Below are 5,340 nucleotides of genomic sequence, written 5' to 3'. Positions count from 1 at the left end.
GCTCACAGACTAACCCGACACAATGCGCTTTGTGGGCATGATTTTATTTAATAAAGGCCCTGGAAAAAATGGTTTCTATAAGGCCTGCGCTCACAGACTAACCCGACACAATGCGCTTCATTGGGCATGATTTTATTTAATAAAGGCCCTGGATGACAGTTTTCTTTAAGGCCTGCGCTCACAGACTAACCCGACACATTCGCGCTTTATTGGGCATGATTGTATTTAATAAAGGCCCTGGATGAATGTTTTCTATAAGGCCTGCGCTCACAGACTAACTTGACACAGTAACTCTTCATTGGGCATGATTTTATTTAATAAAGGCCCTCGATGAATGTTTTGTATAAGGCCTGCCCTCACAGACTAACCCGACACAGTAACTCTTTATTGGGCGTGATTTTATTTAATAAAGGCCCTGGAAAAATGTTTTCTATAAGGCCTGCGCTCACAGACTGACCCGACACAGTAACTCTTTGTGGGCATGATTTTTTATTTAATAAAGGCCCTCGATGAATATTTTCTATAAGGCCTGCGCTCACTGGCTAACCCCGTTACAATAACACTCTTATGGGCATGATTTTATTTAATTAAGGCCCTGGATGACAGTTTTCTTTAAGGCCTACCCTCACAGACTAACCCGACACAGTAACTCTTTATTGGGCGTGATTTTATTTAATAAAGGCCCTGGAAAAATGTTTTCTATAAGGCCTGCGCTCACAGACTAACCCGACACAATGCAGCTTTGTGGGCGTGATTTTATTTAATAAAGGCCCTCGATGAATGTTTTTCTATAAGGCCTGCGCTCACAGACTAACCCGACACAGTAACTCTTTATTGGGCGTGATTTTATTTAATAAAGGCCCTGGAAAAATGTTTTCTATAAGGCCTGCGCTCACAGACTGACCCGACACAGTAACTCTTTATTGGGCATGATTTTATTTAATAAAGGCCCTCGATGAATGTTTTCTATAAGGCCTGCGCTCACTGGCTAACCCCGTTACAATAACACTCTTATGGGCATGATTTTATTTAATTAAGGCCCTGGATGACAGTTTTCTTTAAGGCCTACCCTCACAGACTAACCCGACACAGTAACTCTTTATTGGGCGTGATTTTATTTAATAAAGGCCCTGGAAAAATGTTTTTCTATAAGGCCTGCGCTCACAGACTAACCCGACACAGTAGCGCTTTATTGGGCGTGATTTTATTTAATAAAGGCCCTGGAAAAATGTTTTCTATAAGCACTGCGCTCACTGACTAACCCCGTTACAATAACACTCTTATGGGCATGATTTTATTTAATAAAGGCCCTGGATGACAGTTTTCTTTAAGGCCTGCGCTCACAGACTAACCCGACACAGTAACTCTTTGTTGGGCATGATTTTTCTTAATAAAGGCCCTGGAAAAATGTTTTCTATAAGGCCTGCGCTCACAGACTAACCCGACACAGTGCGCTTTATTGGGCATGATTTTATTTAATAAAGGCCCTGGAAAAAATGTTTTCTATAAGGCCTGCGCTCACAGACTAACCCGACACAATAGCGCTTTGTGGGCATGATTTTATTTAATAAAGGCCCTGGATAAATGTTTTCTTTAAGGCCTGCGCTCACAGACTAACCCCGTTACAATAACACTCTTATGGGCATGATTTTATTTAATAAAGGCCCTGGATGACAGTTTTCTTTAAGGCCTGCCCTCACAGACTAACCCGACACAGTAACTCTTTATTGGGCGTGATTTTATTTAATAAAGGCCCTGGAAAAATGTTTTTCTATAAGGCCTGCGCTCACAGACTAACCCGACCCATTAACTCTTTATTGGGCATGATTTTATTTAATAAAGGCCCTCGATGAATGTTTTCCATAAGGCCTGCGCTCACAGACTAACCCGTCACAATAACACAGATTTGGGTATGATTTTATTTATTAAAGGCCCTGGATGAATGTTTTCTACAAAGGCCTGCGCTCACAGACTCGCCCCGTTAAAGCAGCGGCGCGCAGGAACACAATTTCAGAGTTTTTAGAGAAAAAAAAAAAAAAAAAAAAAAAAAAAAAAATTAAAGTTGATGTAAAAAGTTGCTCCTGGGTAAAGCGGCCACCTCCGGGAGTCGCGGTGAAATTTGAATCGTGCCGGAAAGAGGCCTCTCGGTCGGCCTGACTCGGAGCCTCGGAGGGTATGGAAGTCGGACCTTTCCCGAAGTTGGACTTAGTGCAATTTTGAAGCGAAAATCATCAGCGCATATTTCAGCCGATCTCAGCGGAGTAAGTGCGACTTCTCGGGCGCTTTCCCACTCGACCCGGCCTCCTGGAGAAATTTTTTCGTTCAAAACCTAAGTCCAAACATCAGGCGCATATTTCAGCGATCTCGGGCGGGTTAAGTCGACTTCTCGGGCCGGCTTTCCCACTCGACCCCCGCCACCCTGGAGAAATTTTTTCTTTCAAAACCTAAGTCCAAACATCCAGGCGCATATTTCAGGCGATCTCGGCGGGTTAAGTCGGGCCACGACGACCCGGCCTCCCGGGCGCTTTCCCACTCGACCCCCGCCACCCTGGAGAAATTTTTGCTTTCAAAACCTAAGTCCAAACATCCAGGCGCATATTTCAGGCGATCTCGGCCGGGTTAAGTGCGACTTCTCGGGCGCTTTCCCTCGACCCGGCCTCCCTGGAGGAATTTTTTCGTTCAAAACCTAAGTCCAAACATCCAGGCGCATATTTCAGCCGATCTCAGCGGGTTAAGTCGACTTCTCGACTTCTCGGGCGCTTTCCCACTCGACATCCCCCTCCACCCTGGAGACTTTTTTTACTTTCAAAACCTAAGTCCAGACATCCAGGCGCATATTCCAGCCGATCTCAGCCGGGTTAAGTGCGACTTCTCGGACCTTTCCCCTCGACCCGGCCTCCCTGGAGAATTTTTTTGCTTTCAAAACCTAAGTCCAGACATCCAGGCGCATATTTCAGCCCGATCTCGGCGGGTTAAGTCGACTTCTCGGGCGCTTTCCCCTCGACCCCCCTCCACCTGGAGGTATTTTTAAGCGTTCAAAACCTAAGTCCAAACATCAGCGCGCATATTTCAGCGATCTCAGCGGGTTAAGTCGACTTCTCGGACAATTTCCCACTCGACCCGGCCTCCCTGGAGAATTTTTTTGCTTTCAAAACCTAAGTCCAGACATCAGGCGCATATTTCAGCGATCTCGGCGCGTTAAGCCCCACTTCACGATCTCGGCGCTTTCCTCGACCCCGCCACGGAGGTATTTTTAAGCGTTCAAAACCTAAGTCCAGACATCAGGCGCATCTCACGGCGATCTCGGCGCGTTAAGCCACTTCACTAGCGGGCGCTTTCCCTCGACCCCGCCACGGAGTATTTTTAAGTGTTCAAAACCTAAGTCCAGACATCCAGGCGCATCTCACGGCCGATCTCGGCGCGTTAAGCCCCACTTCACGGGCGCTTTCCCTCGACCCCGCCACGGAGGTATTTTTAAGCGTTCAAAACCTAAGTCCAGACATCCAGGCGCATCTCACGGCCGATCTCGGCGCGTTAAGCCCCACTTCACAGGCGCTTTCCCCTCGACCGCCACCACGGAGGTATTTTTAAGCGTTCAAAACCTAAGTCCAAACATCCAGGCGCATCACAGCGATCTCGGCGCGTTAAGCCCCACTTCACGGGCGCTTTCCCACTCGACCCCGCCACGGGTATTTTTAAGCGTTCAAAACCTAAGTCCAAACATCCAGGCGCATCTCACGGCGATCTCGGCGCGTTAAGCCCCACTTCACGAGGCGCTTTCCACTCGACCCCGCCACCCGGAGGTATTTTTAAAGCGTTCAAAACCTAAGTCCAAACATCCAGGCGCATCTCACAGCCCATCAAGGCGGGTTAAGCGCCACTTCTCGAACCAGCGCACCTTCACGAACCCCCGAGCTCATCTCAGCCTTACAGACATCAGGCCCTGCTCACGACCGATCCCGCCGGCACACCTCGCCCTCTCGGGCATCACCTCCGAAAAGCCTCCGTAAGGGTTCTCCGAGGACCCACCTGTTCTCCGTTCGTGCCCGGTACTCCCACTATTAAGGCGGGGTCACTATCTCAGCACAACGCGCTCTCAAAGAACCGTGCCACTGGTACCCCCCATCGACTTAGGTTTTGGAGGTTTTTTCTTCGGAGAGAGGCCGCCCGGCTCCCCGTCCGACCAGTCAGCCCTCTCTGCGGGCGGCCCTCTCCCGCCCGTTCCTCGGTTCCTCTCCGCCACTGGTACCCCCCATCGACTTAGGTTTTGGAGGGGTTTTTCTTCGGGAGGAGCTCGCCGGCTCCCCGTCCGACCCGAGTCAGCCCTCTCTCGGGCGGCCCTCTCCGCCGTTCCCTCGGTTCCTCTCCGCCACTGGTACCCCCATCGACTTAGGTTTTGGAGGTTTTTTTCTTCGGAGAGGGGCTCGCCGGCTCCCCGTCCGACCCGAGTCAGCCCTCTGGGTGCGGCCCTCTCCGCCCGTTCCCTCGGTTCCTCTCCGCCACTGGTACCCCCATCGACTTAGGTTTTGGAGGTTTTTTTTTCCGGAGAGAGGGGCTGCGGCTCCCCGTCCGGCCGAATCCGCCCCTCCGCCCGGCTCGGACTCTGCCCTCTCCGCCTGCCACTCTCTCCGCTCCACTGGTACCCCGCGGCGGAGGAGGTGTCTCCAGCCGAGTCGCCCGGCTGGGCCTCCTCCTCGGACCGACAAAGGTGGATCTAGGGATGACTTTCAATGGATCGCATGTGGTGAGCTGCTCTGCCACTCTGAAACCCTGACCCAGAATCAGGTCGTCTCTGAGTCATTTGCACCACATTCTCCACAAACTCGGTGTTTTTGGTCTGAAGTAGGAAGCGGCGCTCGTTCGGCGCACCCGGTCCAGTCTCGTGCGGCTCTCCTCACGCGCCCGGAGGGCAAGCGGCTATCCGTGGCCAATCGAAGTACCGCGGCGCAGCGGTATCGTTGCCTCTTAAGCGGGATTCTGACTTAGGCGTTCAGTCATAATCCGCAGATGGTAACCGCGCAGTGGCTTCTCAGCCAAGCTTACGCACGCAAATGTCTGAACCTGCGGTTCCTCTGCGTACTGAGCAGGATTACTATTACAGCGGCGTTGTATCAGTAGAGTAAAACTAACCTGTCTCACGACGGTCTAAACCCAGCTCACGTTCCTATTGGTGGGTGAACAATCCAGCGCTTGGTGAATTCTGCTTCACAATGATAGGAAGAGCCGACATCGAAGGATCAAAAAGCGGCGTCGCTATGAGCGGCAGCGCCACAAGCCAGTTATCCCTGTAGTAACTTTTTCTGACACCTCCTGCTTAAAACCCAAAAAGCCAGAAGGATC

At 50.9% G+C, this 5,340-nt stretch overlaps 1 pseudogene; it reads right to left on the bottom strand.

Moving 5' to 3' along the window:
* Positions 1-4,702: 4,702 nt before the first annotated feature.
* LOC122332106 overlaps positions 4,703-5,340 on the bottom strand; it is a 4,016-nt pseudogene continuing 3,378 nt past the window's right edge.

The sequence above is a fragment of the Puntigrus tetrazona genome, unplaced genomic scaffold (genome assembly GCF_018831695.1).
Source record: "Puntigrus tetrazona isolate hp1 unplaced genomic scaffold, ASM1883169v1 S000000003, whole genome shotgun sequence".
Classification (NCBI taxonomy): Eukaryota; Metazoa; Chordata; class Actinopteri; order Cypriniformes; family Cyprinidae; genus Puntigrus; species Puntigrus tetrazona.
This window is presented reverse-complemented; position numbering and strand designations above follow the sequence as displayed.